This window comes from Eleutherodactylus coqui, chromosome 9 (genome assembly GCF_035609145.1).
Source record: "Eleutherodactylus coqui strain aEleCoq1 chromosome 9, aEleCoq1.hap1, whole genome shotgun sequence".
Taxonomy (NCBI): Eukaryota; Metazoa; Chordata; class Amphibia; order Anura; family Eleutherodactylidae; genus Eleutherodactylus; species Eleutherodactylus coqui.
In genome coordinates, this window is record NC_089845.1 from 17,280,976 (window position 1) to 17,298,936 (window position 17,961).

The following is a 17,961-nucleotide window of genomic DNA, read 5'->3' on the forward strand; positions in this document are numbered from 1 at the left end:
TGAATGAAGCCTATATAAAAGAGAATGGAAGGAGCACACCATAAGACATCCAAGGGATACATAATATAATATACACTGTATTGGTCACACAATTTATTTAGTTGAGGTCATTGTTACTTTTGTATCTTGTGCCTGTTTGCAGGGCTCTGGAGTATTGCCTGAATATGTTGGCGCTATACAAATAAAGTTTATTATTATTATGTAAGGTCAGCTGATACTGTGTAACAGAGGCGCTGCACCATTTTGCTCTTTCCTTTTCACTGCTGTTTCATTACTTTTACTTTTTCATTGACTTCAGGGGGAAAAAATATAAAACTTAAAGGGGCTGTCAGCAGTCAGCTGACTTCCGGTGACAGCAACTGTCACAACAGCGCTGGTTCACGACCACATGGAACAAATAGGTACTGCTCCTCTCAAGGGGGCCAGTAACCAGACAACCCCTTTAACTAAAATAATACCACCCCCGTAACCCGGCAAACACCGGAGCAAAACTGACAGTATGAGATTTCAGAAGATTGGTTTCATACGTATGAAGTCTGAGCTGCTAACATGACTGGTGAGTTAATCTGTCAATCACTATTTGTAACCAATGAGAGTTAGTTGTGGGAAATAACCTAAAACAAGGCTTAAAACGCCTCCATTGTGTGGGTTGGGAGATCGCTGCCATCTTTCTGAAGACCAACTCTTCGGTTGGCGCAGTTGAATGACTTGTCACGTGACTCCCCCTGTTCCTTCCCAGCTGCACCATCTACAAAGCTCTGGGTACACCGCTCAACAACCAATCAGGTTGCTGGAATTGCTGAATAGGGCAGAAATGGTGTGGAAAAAGTTAATATGCACACCGCTCTCTTCAAACCCCGCCTCTGCTGGACAGTCACGTGACCTGGGACTGCCACCTGACCTTCTGACGTCACACCTTCTTTAGCCCACTACACTCTAAAGCCAGCAATGAATAACGCATCCCCGTCTATTATGTTTTATAAATCGTCAGTGATGACGTGCTAGTGGTGGACTACAGCCGTCTCCACAGCCATCTACATAGTCAGTGACTGTATAGATGATGACTGGGGACTACACTGTGAGATTGGTAATACCGGGGGGGGGGGGGGAAACTACAACTCCCGGCATGCTTTGCTGCTTTGTGACGTCATTTACGCGCCCAGGAAGCTATAAAAGAGATGACAGGTGAAGCAGTTTGAAAGCTGAAGGCGGTCTAATGCAGGTGAGCGGCGGCGGTTGTGGTGGGTTTTTACAGCATGCACCATGTGTAATAGGCAGAGTAGAGCGGAGTCATTTCAGTGGGTTTTGGTCACGTGGTGTTAGTTTTTATTTTCTTATCTTCATGCAATTCGTTTGTGCCAACAGCCCTGCAGTGTGCGCTAATCCTGTGTATCTCACATGGAAATATCTTTAACTGAGCTTAAAGGAGATGTCCCGCGCCGAAACGGGTTTTTTTTTTTTTTAAACCCCCCCCCCCCCCCCCCCGTTCGGCGCGAGACAACCCCGATGCAGGGGTTAAAAAAACCACCCGCACAGCGCTTACCTGAATCCCGGCGGTCCGGTGACTTCAATACTTACCGCTGAAGATGGCCGCCGGGATCCTCTATCTTCGTGGACCGCAGCTCTTCTGTGCGGTCCACTGCCGATTCCAGCCTCCTGATTGGCTGGAATCGGCACGTGACGCGGCGGAGCTACACGGAGCTACACGGAGCCCCATAGAAGACTGCAGAAGACCCGGACTGCGCAAGCGCGGCTAATTTGGCCATCGGAGGGCGAAAATTAGTCGGCACCATGGAGACGAGGACGCCAGCAACGGAACAGGTAAGTATAAAACTTTTTATAACTTCTGTATGGCTCATAATTAATGCACAATGTACATTACAAAGTGCATTATTATGGCCATACAGAAGTGTATAACCCCACTTGCTGCCTCGGGACATCTCCTTTAATTGCACTTTGAAATCAATGGGGGTAACTGTTTGGGGGATTTTTTTTTTTTTGCGTGTGCAAGAAAATACTGTAAAGTGCGCACACACGCATACAAAACGCAACACCCCTCGTACAAATGTGTGAAGAGCTGCGTGAGACAGTCAGTCAGCGCGCAGCGTGCAAGCCAATGGAGGTGAGAAGGTGCTGCACTTCCTGCACTGGAATGAACTTTTTGGAATCATTGGGCTCGATTCACTGATCTATGGCTGATGCACCCCAGACTGCAGCACCCCCCCAATATTAGGCACTAGAAATAAGGAAAAAGTTTCATTCTAATATGCTCTTGGTGGTTTAGGGCAGTGTAGGGGTTTATATCACTAAATGTATCCTATGCAGGGACAGGGAGCGAGTCTTGATGGGGTTATGGACAGGACACTGCGAAGGAAGAAGCTGGCGTCAGGTTGTACTCCTGGAACCTGTAGTTCTACAGGTGTGGGAGGATTGAGCTGGCGGGGGTGTAGAGTTCAGCCAGCCAATCACCACCTGTCTGTGCAGATATATTCCCACCCGTTCTGCTAGAGGGCGCTGGACATTTATCTCTCTCCTTCCTTCAAGTTACTTGGTGTCATGCATGCTGCTCGTTTGAGTTGCCTCCCTGAAGACTGGACACCTGACCTCCAGTCTGACCTTCTGTGGTCCCTTCTCCCTTCCCTTAATCAGGTGTGGCCCCCAGACATCTGATGCCTTGTATGTGGTCAGGTGGGTAATGTCTGACAGTTTGGGATCTGACGCCCTTAGCCCTCTCTCGTTGTGTGGGCACTTGTACTAGTTCCTATTCTATCCTTGCTCTTCTGGGTGGTCTCCTGTCCGTCAGGTGAGCAGGCTTCAGGTGTGACTGGTTTGTGCCCTGTAGGTCTGTAGATGTGGACTACACTTGGAATGAACAGGCTCCAGTTGGTCAGTGCATATGTTGCATTCCCCCTGTCTGGTGGTCCTACCTGGTACCATCTATGGTGAGCCAGGCCCCTAGGTTCCAGCCTGGGGTGGTCCCTATAAGAACCTTCTCCCCACTTGTATGCAGGGTTGCCCATGTTGATGTCTTGTTACAGTAGGGCCTTATAAGACAATGAGGACCCTTGATGTGGGCTTCTGACCTTGCGTATTCTGGTCAAATTATAAACCTGGCGCCTGTTGGTTGGTGTCCAGCATGTATGCACGTCCTTGGGTTCCTGTAGGTGGCAGTTCCCACTGCCACACTAATGTAACAGGGATGAATTATAGACAAAGAACCTTGGAGGAATCGTAAGGAGGTCTGCTAATGCCAAGTTATGAACTCCCAAAGCATATGGGGAATAACCATAACTTCAGTCCAGGTAGACAAGTGTGGGGGGAGACTGGGGGGCTTGTGTGGTCTGTATATTACTCCTTAGTATTTTATGAGGTGACCAGTGATCCAGTGCAGGTTACATGAGAGCGGGAGGATTACCCAAAGGGCAAGCATATGAACAGCAGCATATTGGTTTGTCTGCTCGCTCCTGCTCAAGGAGAATTCAGGACAGGATGGGGCCGGCAGCCAAGCAGGGTCTGTTTCCACAAGGAGTACTTGCTGTTCTCAAGGTGCTTCTGCTTCCTTCTCACAAACAGAACACTTTCTAAGCACGAGCCATCTGTAGCTCTACAGCTTGGAGGAGGTCCGTGCTCGGCTGTTCACCTGGTATTTGTCCTGCGTACACTCAGCATTGCCTATAAAACGAGCTCTGCACCTGCTGTCTTGTTTAGCTTAATTTTGGGTGGCTCTACAGCTTTTCCTTGTAGGAGGGTGAGGGCCGTGCTTGGCTGTTCTGTTCTCCTGGTAGAGTTTTTTTGTTTGCTAAAATTTATGACCTGACTTTTAATACAAGCGACACGCCTTCGGTCGGCCTTGGTGCAATTTTTAATCTAGGAGACACTGTCTGCTTTATTTTGCTTTCAGTGACACCCCTGTGCTACGATTGTCCCCCACACCTCTGTACATGAATTTGACCTTTTTTTGGGGAGAAGTACAGTGTTCCGAAGATGTGTGGCTGTACTCCCATGTAACTTGGGCAGCTGCGTTTGGGAGCTTCTGGAGGGCAGATTGGTATACCTGATGGGTTTTTTTTTTTATATTCCCATTGACTTTCATTGGAGTCCAAATCAACCGGCCCGATTAACAATGATTTGTGTTAAAGTTAACAAGAGAAACCATCATCTGGTAGATATAAGTTTTTAGTGGCTAACAAAAATACATGATGTTGTTGGGAGCTTTCCAACCTCTCAGGGTTCTTCAGGCTTAATGAAATAGTTAAGAGATGAATGTATATGATGAGGCACAGACATGGATGTGATTGGTTTGCACTTAAAAGAATACCACAACAATACAAACCTTTTCAATCAGACACTGATAAGAGAAGGTTTTATGACCCCTGAATTAGTGTTGGGGGGGGGGGGGGGGGGGCAGGCCAGCAGTATCTGGGCTATACATTTCTCATACCTCCCAGTCAGGCATGAATCCTTAAAGAATTGTACCCTCTATTAAAAGTATCAAAAAAAGTTGTTATAAATTTTTATTCCTCATTTCTTCTGTGGCTTTGACTTAAAACCACCGATCAATATCAAAACTTTCTTGTGTTGTGTCTGTGATTAGACCAGTGCTTGGCCTCAGGTAATTCTGTCTGTCTCTCTTTAATCGTGTGGTGATGAGCCCTCGTCCTCGCATTCAGTTTTTGCCCTGTTTCTCCAACGTAGAGGCCTCCAACAGGACATTTACTGCACATGATCAGGTACACAACATGCGATATGGAAAATGTGAATGTCCCTGGGATCTTATAGTCCCGCTGTGTGTTGGGGATCTGTATCCTGTCTGCGGTCCATACATGTCAGCAGGTCTTACAGCTCCTTACATTACAGGCATCTTATTGTCCTGCTGTGTGTTGGGGTTATGTATCCTGTTCGCGGTCCGTACATGTGAGCAGGTCTTACAGCTCCTTACATTACAGGGATCTTATAGTCCTGCTGTGTGTTGGGGTTATGTATCCTGTCTGCGGTCCGTATATGTGAGCAGGTGTTACAGCTCCTTATAGTGTGTGTCAGAGGACAATGCACTCCTGATCATGAAGTTCCTAACATTTGGCAGGGTTCTGTAACAGAGGGGAGGGTCTGGGGATATGGGGTTCAGACGGTCATCCTTGTGTAGGGTATGTTTTATCCGATGGCCTGGCTGTAGATTGTGGAATTTGTATGTGTTTAGGATGGGAACTGTCCCATCTGAGGTCTGTGGGCCGATCAGTCAGTTTTCGGTATAGGGATGTCTGTATTGAGTTGTTTGACGTTTTTATGGTGTTCAAAGAGGTGGTTTCTGTATGCGAGTAGCTAAATGTCAGGCTTATTGTGGGGTGGGGTGGAATGCATTGAATCTCTCATGGAAGTTTTAGTTCTTTTTCAGTGTTGGTCCAGATGATTGAGGTCATCAATGTAGCAGAAGTAGGCCAGTGGTTTGTTGGGGCAGGAGGCCAGAATCTCCCTCCAGTTTTGCCATGAAAAGGTTGGCATATTGCAGTGCCAACTCCACCATACCCTACGCAAGGGTGACTGTCTGAACTCCATATCCCCAGACCCTCCGCTACTGCTTTACAGGCAACCTCCAAACTTGAGTAACTGTGTATAATCAGGAGTGCATTACCCTCTGACACACAAATAAGGGACCTATCCCTGTAATGTAAGGAGCTGTAAGACCTGCTGACATGTACGGACCACTGACAGGATACATAACCCCAACACACAGCAGGACTATAAGATCCCTGTAATGTAAGGAGCTGTAAGACCTGCTCACATGTACGGACCGCGAACAGGATATGGATCCCCAACACACAGCAGGACTATAAGGTCCCTGTAATATAAGGAGCTGTAAGACCTGCTCACATATACTGACTGTGGACAGGATACATAACCCCAACACACAGCAGGACTATAAGATCCGGGGACAGTCACATGTCCAATGTTGTGTAACTGATCTGCTGCAGTAATGTCCCGTTGGGGGGCATTCATGTTGGAGTAACAGGACAAAGATTTAAAGCGAGGATGAGATCTCATCGCCATTCAATTAAACAGAGGAAGACAGAATTACCTGCGGCTGAGCACTTTTCTACCCATGGATAGGACATAGGAGATATGAGAGTTGTGATATTGAAGGATGGTTTCAAGTCACAAAGCCATTGAAGTAGGGAATATAGGCTTATAACAACTCTTGACTCTTTCAAGAGAGGGTTAAATTCTATACAAGGATTCATGTGTGACTGGGCAGTATGACACATCTCTAGCACAGATAACACTGCTGGCCTGGTGACCCCTTAACACTAATTCATGGACCATGAAACCTTCACTCCCCAATCAGTGGCTATTTAAAGAGGTTTGTATTTCTGTTGTGGTATTGTATGTGTATGGCCTGAAGCAGCACCCTGCGTTGGTTCAGAAGCCTGCATATTCATGTCTTTGTTGGCCATTAAAAGGTATCATATCTACAAGATTGCATGCTTTCTCTTGCGGGGAACGTTTTGTTCTACTGGCTAACACCGGACCAGCGCTTTTTTCATTATGCTAATAGATAATGATTCTGGTTTTTATGCTATGCCATTAGCTTGTGCTGTATTGCCACCTAGTGGTTCATTTGTGGTACTGTATAACATATCTGTCATGGATCTGTAGTGTTATCAGATTGAACCTTTTCTGCGGCTGTCAGACGCTCCCTATAAAGATACATGTGCACCACTATACGTCCCTCTCCAGGGAACACTCCAACAACCTACTATTTCTAGGGAGTTAATTTTTCACACAAGTCAGGTATGGCGCCTGGTATTTCTTCAATTGTGCCGTGCAATCCACCGGGTGTTCCCTCCATTACTGGTCTAGTAGTGTGTGCTGTAGGTAGATTAGGGCCACAATAGGGGTATTGCTGAACACAGAAGAATCAGTGCGTTTACATTTCGGTTTCGCCTTCCCAGTTTTGTTTGAAACAAAGGTAACTGTAATGAGCGTAACATTTGAGTAATTAGACTTTTATAGTTTCACATGCTTTATAACTTTGCACAATTGTGGGGTCAGAACTCTAGTTATCGAAATAAGCTCATTTGTGGGGGGCATTCTAGCTTTGTGGCTGCTTAGTGGCCATGGGCCTGGAATGCAGTTGTGCCATAAAATCCAACGGGTGTTCCCTCCATTATAGGCCTTGCCATGTGTCCTGTAAGTAGACTAGGGCTACAGTGGGTAGGTTTCTGAACACAGGACAAATGGGGGGGGATCTCTTTTGGGGTGAAAGCCTTCATTCATCTTTGTCCTGTAGGAACAAAACTTTTTTTAAAACTATGATATTGCCCAAACAATGAAAACGGCACCAGTGACCAAATCGCAAACCTGCACTAGGTCGTGGAGAAGACCTGGGAGTGTCATGTGTACATGTGCTTCATTGACTACAGCGAGGCATTTGTATCGAACATGACACGCTTTGGATCGGCGCTGATCGCATAAAAGTTGCAAAAAGTGCAAAAAAGTTAAAGATTCAGCTGCCCTGATGGATCCTATCCATCAGGGCAGCTGAAATTACTCATCCAGGTCCGCCGCACTGCTCCCCGCTCTCCTGGTCCTCCGGGCCCCGAAGCTGGCGTTCTGCATATGCGCGCCAGGCGGCATTACGTCAGCCGCATGCTTAGAAGGCCTGGTGGCCCGAGAAATTTAAAATCTCCTGGCTCCTGTAGGTAGCCGGGAGGCAGGAGATGTCAGCGGGGACCGCAGTGAGCGGTCCCCGTTACCGTGATTGGGAAGGTGAAAATACTCATTCCCCTTCCTCCATGTCCTCCGGCCGGTGTTGGGACCCTCCGCTGGCTTCTGCGCATGCGCCAATGTGGTGCGCATGCGCAGAAGGCCGGCGAGCCCGGCAAATTCAAAATCTCCCTGCACCCAGCTGTCACAGATAGCCGAGTGCAGGGAGATAAGACTCTCCGGGGACCGCTGTATGCGGTTTCCAGTCATATGGTGACCGTTATCCATCGGATAACGGTGATCATATAAAGTTAAAAAGGTTAAAAGTGGAAAAAAAAGTTTATAAAGTTAGTTTCATCTCCCCTTATGGATCGTATCCGTAAGGGGGATCAAATTGCATACCCAAGGTCCCGGATTTGTTCCCTGGTAGGATGTTGATCCGCGGACCTTACCCCAGCTTCGGCGCATGCGCAGGAGCCGGAGAGCCCAGGAAATGTTAAATCTCCTTGCTCCCAGCGACCAACGGTGGCTGAGTGCTTAAAGCAGTGACCGGTGGCCTCGTTGAGCGGTCCCCGGTCACTTGATAAATTAGCGGTATAACATTGGGCTGGTCACGCATGACCGGAGAGGAATTATGGGTTCTGCATGCGCTTGATCAGCGGTAATCCACGGATCAATCGCATGCATTGGATTACACAATTCCCCACAACTAGCGGGTCGGAATTACGGAATCCACTCACAGAAAGCAGAACACGGCATGCTATATTTTACCGCGGATATCCGCGACCTAGAGCCCATTGTGCTCTGACTGCGGATATACTCGCAGCCCATATGCAAACACATTGTGTACGGGCTGCGGGTACCCGGGTCATCTCTAAGACGGCGCGGGAAATAAAAACAAACGGTGTACTGAGCATGACCGCCTGTGTGAGTAGGCAGTTAGGCGCAGTACATTACGTCGCTGTACACAGGGTCACAGCTGGGATCCGCTGCCGGCTTCCGTAAGCGTATTCTGCATCCGGCTGTGAGCCCGGTGTTTAGATCGCTACCTGTAATCCGTAATTTACAAGAAGCCCCTGGAAAGCTCGTCTTCATGCAGTTCCAGGAGCAGCTTGGTGAGTGCCTTCTGTGTGAGACCGCTGCACCACAGCAAGATTACGAAGCCTCACAGAGCGCCACTTTTTACACCCCATCCCTGCCGCTGTACAAAAAAAACTGTTTTTAATTTAACAAACTTGCCAAAAAAATGAATCGTAATTTTTTTCCTTCTGCTTGGCTTAGATTCATTCAAAAACTGTGAAGTCAAAGTCATCGTACCCATAGATAAATTCGTTAAGGGGTCTACTTTTCAAAATGGGGTCACTTGTGGGGGTTTTCCATCGCTTTGGTCACTCAATGGCTCTACAAGTGGGCAATGGGGACTAAATCTCCTTCAAGCAAAATTTCTGTTCTGAAAGCCACCGCTTGCTCCTTTCATTTTGGGCCCCATTGTGGATACAGACTTAAAGGGGTTGTCCCGCGCCGAAGTGCTTACCTGAATCCCCGCGCTCCGGTGACTTCTTAGGGTTTCTGTGCGGTCCATTGACGATTCCAGCCTCCTGATTGACTGGAATGGGCACGTGACGGGGCGGAGCTACATGGAGCCGGCATCCTGCACGAGCGGCCCCATTGAGAAAAGAAGACCCGGACTGCGCAAGCGCGGCTAATTTGGCCATTAGACGCCGAAAATTAGGCGGGCTCCATGGAAACGAGGACGCAAGCAACGGAGCAGGTAAGTGAATAACTTCTTATAACTTCTGTATGGCTCATAATTAATGCACAATGTACATTACAAAGTGCATTATTATGGCCATACAGAAGTGTATAGACCCACTTGCTGCCGCGGGACAACCCCTTTAATACTAGGGCCACAATGGGTATGTTTCTAAGCATGGGACAAACAGGGGGATCCATTTTGGGGTGCAAATCCTTATTTTCATGTGTATTATAGAAAAAATTCCTGTCTTCAAAATAACATATTTGCAAAAATATGAAATTTTAGTTTTTCTCTTGCATTGACCCCTGAAAAAAAACTGGTGTTAAAATACTAATACGTTAAGGGGTTTAGTATTTAAAATGGGGTAATTTGTGGGGGTATCTATCATTTTGACTCCTATGAGCCATTGCAAGTAATGTTAGATTTGTACATCTCCTAAATGGTTAAAAAAAACACGAAAGTGTTTCCAATGTGCGCCCAAAATAAAGTAAACGGATGGAAATATAAATCTTAGCAAAAAGTTCTATATTATGTTTGCACATATATTGCAGTTGGAAATGGGAAAAAATGACGTTTTTTTTCAAAATTTTCCCAATTTTGGCGCTTTTAATAAATAAACACAAATTTTATTGGTCCTTTTTTCCCCCACCTAAATAAAGTACAACATGTGGCGAAAAAACGATGTCAGAATCGCTTGGATATGCAAAAACTTTCTGGTGTTTTTCTATGTTAAAGTGACATGTCAGATTTGCAAAATTTGGCCTGGTCATAAATGTGCAAACAGGCTTGGTCACTAAAAGGTTAAAAAGGTGTGTAATAAAGAAGCAACAGTCAGGACAGCAAACGGAAACACGGATTGGTTCGGAATTGAGAAAGGTGTACAGCAAAGCTGCGTTTTATCACCAGTCCATCTGTAGATCAGGAGGCGATGCAATCTGGACGAATCAAAAACCAGAGTCAAAATCAGTGGCGGAAATGTCAACCTCCGATATGCAGATAACACCACCCTGCTGGTGGAAAGTGAAAGGGACCCGAAATACCTTATCCAACGAGTGCAAAAGGAAACCACGCATGGGACTGTACCTCACCAGCAAGAAGACAAAGTCATGACCGCAGTAGCTTTTATGTTAACTGAATGTTGTCCAGCAAAGTCTGTCCAAGATTTCATCTTCCTTAGATCCTTAATCGATTGTAACGGGCAGCCTGGACCCAAGAACAGTAGACGGATTACACTTGGTAGGAATGCAAGGAATGGAAAAGATCTGGAAAAACAAGGATATTGGCATTGCAGCAAAAACCAGACTGGTCATTGCAATCGTCTTTCCCATAACGACGTATGGCTGCAAAAGTTAAACGCATTGAACCCCTATAGTTGAATGGGTTTGTACACTTTTCTGCACCTTGTGTGCCTTTTGACTATGCAAAAAAGATAAAAAGGGCTCTTTCTGCTTTTTTTTTTTTTTTTATGCGCTAAAGCGAAGTAAATGTGTACAAGATTTATAGAAATGCATGGAACACTAATTCTGCAGGTAACCTAACTACCTAAAAGAATTGGCCAATTCAATCTGTGTCCCACTCTGGTGGTTAAAATGGGGCTTTGTAGGCGCCATCTTTAGTTTATAGACTTTCATGAACTATTCTTTCTAGGTGGCTTGTTGACTTCCTGGGTCCTTAAAAGCATCCGGGCACAGTGCCATTCTTGTCGAGGCTAAAGTCTTTGTGATTCTGACTCTCTATACGAGGACTTGGCCACCTCCAGGTGCAGAAGTCATGGCAAGCACTTGGTTTAAGTGTAAAATAAGTTGGGGAGCCCCGGCTGGGATGGGAGCGCTGTACCTGTGAGGCAACATCCACTCAGGGTTGGCATCTTCCCTGGGGGTTCTCTGTGTTTGCTGGCGCTTCCCCAGCTGATGACCAGACGGATGATGCTTGTAACGGCTCTTGGTGATGTAATTACGCTGGAAAAAAGAGTACATGTGGCATGAATTGGCCACTTCAATCCATTAGTGTTTATATTCCTGCACACTTAAAGGTTAAAGGGGTTGTCCCGCGCCGAAACGGGTATTTTTTTTTTTCAACCCCCCCCCCCCCCCCCCCCCCGTTCGGCGCGAGACAACCCCGATGCAGGGAAGTAAAGAAAGTTTACCGGAGCGCTTACCTTAATCCCCGCGCTCCGGTGACTTCAATACTTACCGCTGAAGATGGCCGCCGGGATCCTCTGTCTTCGTGGACCGCAGCTCTTCTGTGCGGTCCACTGCCGATTCCAGCCTCCTGATTGGCTGGAATCGGCACGTGACGGGGCGGAGCTACACGGAGCCGCTCTCTGGCACGAGCGGCTCCATAGAAGACTGCTGAAGACCCGGACTGCGCAAGCGCGGCTAATTTGGCCATCGGAGGCCAAAAATTAGTCGGCACCATGGAGACGAGGACGCTAGCAACGGAGCAGGTAAGTAAAAAACTTTTTATAACTTCTGTATGGCTCATAAATAATGCACAATGTATATTACAAAGTGCATTAATATGGCCATACAGAAGTGTATAGACCCACTTGCTGCCTCGGGACAACCCCTTTAACCGCGGGCAGAAAACCTACTATAAAATACGCTGATGCGTGCACAAAAAAGCCTTTCACAGTGCAGGATCTTTATACTGAGGTACGTACATCTGAGCTAAAGCTGGTATAAAAGCCATCCTGAGTGGGTTTTAATAAGACCCCTTTCACTTACTTTGTTGCACGTTCCGCAGCAGTTGAGTGACATCCGCACGTGGCCCAAACATCCAGATTGTGGAATGGGCTCCTGAATGGCACTGTTAATCATAGCTGGGTCCGATCAGTTGTGGGGGTCTAGGTCTCAGCAATTAACTGCTTAGATGGGAACGCCCCTTTAAGAGTGGCATTTGAGCTGCTGGTGTAAACTTATGTCCATCCGGCCGATGTGTATCTGCATGTACACTTGCATAGCCTTTTTGCAAAATGAAATTCTCAAGGTGCGGAAGTGCAGGTTTGACGAAAATTGTTCGCCAAACCATGCCCCCGTTTACTGAAATGGGCTAAACTTAACCCCTTGTGGCTCCTGTCCATGTTGAATAGTTCATTCTATTCCCCGCAGCGATAATCCAGCCGCGGGTAACGCTGAACTCCTTCCATAGTGTTGCTACGGAAAGTGCAGCCCTGCTGTCCACTACCAAAAAAATCGTAACGCTTCTCCGCTCATGGGACTCAGATTCCCCTGCGGTGGACTATTGCTAGTGGTGATTGGTCACAGCCGTGGACAGGCAGCCTTAGTGACCTGTGTACGCCTTAGTGCTGCAGCCAAATTTCGGAAATCTGACGTCACTTTAACATAGCATAACTCTGTAAAGGCTTTGCAGATCCCAGTGATTCTGGCATTGTTTGTTCGTCACATATTGTGCTTCATTAAAGGGGTTGTCCCGCGGCAGCAAGTGGGTCTATACACTTCTGTATGGCCATATTAATGCACTTTGTAATGTACATTGTGCATTAATTATGAGCCATACAGAAGTTATAAAAAGTTTTATACTTACCTGCTCCGTTGCTGGCGTCCTCGTCTCAATGGTGCCGACTAATTTTCGGCCTCCGATGGCCAAATTAGCCGCGCTTGCGCAGTCCGGGTCTTCTCCTGTCTTCTATGGGGCCGCTCGTGTAGAATGCCGGCTCCGTGTAGCTCCGCCCCGTCACGTGCCGATTCCAGCCAATCAGGAGGCTGGAATCGGCAATGGACCGCACAGAAGCCCTGCGGTCCACAGAGACAGAGGATCCCGGCGGCCATCTTCAGCAGGTAAGTATGAAGACGCCGGACCGCCGGGATTGAGGTAAGCGCTGTGTGGGTTGTTTTTTTTTAACCCCTGCATCGGGGTTGTCTCGCGCCGAACGGGGGGGGTTAAAAAAAAAAAAACCCGTTTCGGCGCGGGACAACCCCTTTAAGTTGGTAAAAATAACCGACATTGTGAGTATTAAAAGCGACATTTTGAAGTGTTATAACATTTTCAACTACTACGTTAAATACGTGCAAACATACTAAAAAGTTTTGTTTTTTTTCTCCCAAAGTTAAATATTTTCAAAGTAAAAACACAATTAAATTGGTTTTCCGTACACTTAATCTGCATCGGCTCATGTCGATTGACAGCTATCTGATTAATTGTTGTGCAATTTGACAAGTTTAGAACACAAACTAAATTTAATATTTATCCAAAATAGGCTGGTAATCTTGAATTGTCCACTGGCTGACAGAAGTCACGAAGGGGGGGTAATGAGGATGGATGAGGGAGGGGGATGGGCGGTGAACATGTAGGGAGGAGACAAAACAAACCACAAAACCTTAATCCCAAACCACCCCCCAAAAATGTCATTAAGCACTTGTTTGAGCTCCTTAGAACCTTATTTAGCACACAGGTTCTTATGTTCCTGAATTTTGAAATTCGTACTACATCTTTTTGATAAGAGATATTTCCATCTGTCTTTATTCTGGGAGTACACTAGAAAAATAGTTGTTTTTTTTTAACAATTTAGGAGACCTAAAAAATAACTAACATTTTGAGGAACCTTTTTTTTTTTTTTTTTTTCTTTTCCTGCACTAAGCCAACATTGCAAAAGCTCATGGGTGTCCGTATGATGGATACCCCCACAAATGTACCTAATAGATTCACTGGAAGGGGGTGGGGGGGAAGCATTTTAACTCCACAGGTTGCTTTCTGGAATTAATGAAACCGTCAAAGGAAATTTTTTTTTTTTCAAAAATATGTAATTTTAAAGACTTTTTTGTGTGTACAGGATCTACTCCCCAAAATGGATACCCTTTTTTTTCGTCCTGAGCTCTGAAGCATACCCTTTGTGGCCCTAGTGTCTGTGTGCAACAGGGCCCGAACCAAAAAAGCGTTCAGTGGCTTTCAGAAGAGACAGCTTGAATGTGATTTAGGCCCCGTTGCCCACTTGTCAAACCCTTGAGCGGCCAAAATGACAGAAACCCCCCCCATAAGTCAATTTTGGATAAAAGACTGCATATTGTGCCCCCCACAGTCTTTGAAAGAATCTAAGCAAACACATCTGAATGAAGACTTGGACCCCACTGTTTGTAGAGCCATCAAGCCAAAGTAATACCCCCCCCCCCCTTAGCCAATTTATCGAGGTGTACTGGGCATGCTGACCCCAGTTTTTCTGAAAGTATTATAAAGCAGGTGAAAAATGATATTTCATAAATATTACTTTTTTAGCCAGTGAAAACTGGGGTGACAAAACTTTTATATTGTGTATGTGTTCAGCAATACTCACTGTAGCCCAAATCTACTTACAGGACACATGGCTCGGCCTATAATGGAGGGAACACCCGTTGGATTTCGGGGCACAACTGAATAAATTCCAGGCCCCATTAATCATGCTGGAAAAAATGGACTCCCTTAAAATATCAGGATGGGTCGTAAATAGTTGTTCGTTAAATAAGAGATCATGTGACCAGCATCTGCTCACCGCTGTTCCTCCATTGACCGCTCCTGAGTCTCGGCAAACTTTGGTACCCAGGAACAGTGTGACTTTACATTCCGTGGGCTCTTCTGGCTTCTGTGCATGCGCATCACCTTTTCGCCGGCGGTGCACATTCACAGAAGCTGGGTTAAGTTCCTTACCAGGACCAGATTGCTGGGGGACATGGTGGAGGCCGGAGTTGAGTAGTTTCATCTCACCATGCACAAATGCGTCTGAATAAGCTCTAAATATGTTGCTTGCTGGAGTAAGAGGCGTTTAGGGCCGGGCCTCACACGGGGTCTGCAATATGTGGTGAATGAAGTCAATAGAAGTACATGGATTTTCATTGATCCACCCACACCTGCTAATTATTGCATATAATGACCGCGGTGTCTTTTTTTTAACTTTGTTTTATTTAACAAAATACAGAATCACGGTACATAGCATATTGCATGAAGAAAATATTGTACATGACATTGATTGTATCTGTACAAATATCGTATATATACGTAAAAGTACATTTAATGCTGAACTGCACCTGTATAAATTGGTCAATAAAAAAAAAGGGGAGAAACAATGCTTTTTGTTTTGCTTAGTTTCAAGTCAAACAGTTGAACAACAGTAAAAAAAGGGGGGAGAGAGTGCCGGAGAGCCCGTGCCGGGCAGCCGCTCAGTACCTGGCAGAAAAATGGGAAATGCATTAAAGATGCGGGTGGGATGTAGGGAGAGATGAGGGAAATATGAGATCCCCAAGAGGGAGGGAAGGGGTGGGAGCCCGGATAGAACTCACATTGATGATAAAGTTTGTCGGTTGATGAGCCAGAGGCCCCAAATCTCCTGAAACCTTCCCGGGCATCCTCTATTCTTATAGATGATTTTTTTCATATGGCGTGACATCGTTTATTAGTTTTATCCATTGTGATAGTAGGGGTGGGTCTGCAGCCATCCAGTGCAGTACCACCACTTTGCGGGCCAGAAACAGTATTTTCTTGAGGAAGGTGCGTGTGTATTTGGGCCATTGATCTTCCGGCAGTAGGCCGAATAAAATTACTTTGGGATCCATTGATATGTTAAATGGAGGTAGTAAAAGTGCGTTTGTAAAGGCTGCAATGTCGGACCAGAAATTGTTTACTGGCGGACAGTCCCAGATTAAGTGCCAGAAGTTCGCCCCAGGTTGATGGCATCTGTGGCATGAATTTGATGGGGCGTTACCCATTTGGTATAGTCGGTTAGGGGTGAGATAAGCTTGATGGATTATATAAAGTTGAATCAATTTATTATTCACGGCGGGCGAGACAGACAAATGGGATTCCATGATGTCTGTCCAATCATCAGTTGTGAGAGAAGGGATGCAGAGCGCCCATTTATTAAAGACTGGAAGTGGGTGGAGGTTTATTTTGGCTGAAAGTAAGTGTGTATAAAGTGCCGAGATCAAGCCCCTGGGTCCTTGGGATTTAAGGATTCCGATGGTAGGGAAGTTGGATATCTGAGTAGAGTTGGGGGGAAACTGGGTGGTTAGTGCGTGCCTAAGTTGAAAAAACCTGAACAGTTGGAGGTGCGGGGATTGTAACAGATCGCGCAGTTGAGTGAATGTAGGGAATACACCGTCCTTGTATATATCTTTGAGTGAGGTGACCCCCAAATTCCTCCAGTATTGGGGGTCTGGGACTGTCTGCAGAGCCGTCAGGCCTGGGTTATCCCAGAGAGGAAGATCGGATACTGTATCGTCAAAGCTCTGGATAGATTTTGTCTCTCTCCACACACTCAGCGCCAATCTGTGGAGTGGTAGTAAATCTGAGGGGTTTGAACATTCGGGGAACTCCAAGTACACCAACAGATTGTTGCCTTTCACTTGATGTTCCAGGTATTGATCTGTGATGGGTTTTACTGTGTTTTGGAACCACGGGCGAATATTGCGAAGTTGACCAGCTAGATAATATAATCTGAGGTCTGGGAGGGACATACCCGCCTGATTTTTGGGTCTCTGTAACGACATTAAACTTAGTTTGTGTCTCGATGAGCCCCATATAAATGAGGAGATGTGGGAGTTTAGGGATTGGAAATACCGTTTGGGGACGATCATAGGCATGTGCTGTAGTATATATAAACATTTCGGTTGTATATCCATTTTGACTAGGTTTATGCGACCTGCAACTGATAGGGGCAACCTGGACCATTGTTTAAGTTTGTGTCTTATGGTCTCAAATAGAGGGTCAATATTTTCTTCTAGGGCTCTATTGTGGTTTCGGGTTATGTTTATCCTTAGGTATTTGAACGTTGATACCACCGCCAGGCCATATCTAGCTACTGAGGGGTCTGTCACAGGGTTATGGTCCATGTATAGGATCGTGGATTTGGACCAATTTACTTGTAGGCCTGAGTACTGGGCAAATTTATCAATGTGTTGTAGGGCCTGGGGGAAGGAGGTTTCTGGATTTGACAAGGACAGGATCGTATCATCCGCGTAAAGGCCCACCTTGCTCTCCAGGCCTCCCCACTTAAATCCGGCTACGGCCGGAGTGGCTCTCAAACGGATCGCCAGCGCCTTTATGGCTATGGCGAATAAAGCCGGGGATAGTGGGCAGCCCTGGCGGGTGCCCCTGGTCAATGAGAAGTCGGCTGATGGAATACCGTTTACAGTTACATTGGCGCTTGGGGATTTGTATATTTTGATCCAGTGTATAAACTGGGGACCGAAACCGAAGCGAAGAAGGCATGCCTCTAGAAAGCTCCACTCCAGGGAGTCGAAGGCTTTCATCATGTCCAGTGATGCGAGGGCCCAGGGCATATTAAATTTGGTACCAATCTGAATGGCGGTTTGGACTTTTCTTATATTGATCGTTGTGGATTTCCCTGGCATGAAGCCGGTCTGGTCTGGATGTATAATAGAAAGGATGACTTGGTTTAATCTGGTTGCTAGGACTTTGGTTAGGATTTTGTAGTCTGCATTGACTAGCGAAATGGGTCGATGGGAGCTACAGTCTAACGGGTTTTTATTGGGCTTTAGTAAGACGATTATGGTGGC

General features: G+C 46.2%; 1 protein-coding gene across 1 annotated transcript in view; it reads left to right on the forward strand.

Moving 5' to 3' along the window:
• The first annotated feature begins 1,159 nt into the window (after positions 1 to 1,159).
• PIGN (phosphatidylinositol glycan anchor biosynthesis class N) overlaps positions 1,160 to 17,961 on the forward strand; it is a 351,259-nt gene continuing 334,457 nt past the window's right edge. The window contains exon 1 of the mRNA XM_066579178.1: positions 1,160 to 1,222. The gene's annotated coding sequence lies outside the window, so the exon portion shown is untranslated. The remainder of the gene's footprint in view (positions 1,223 to 17,961) is intronic.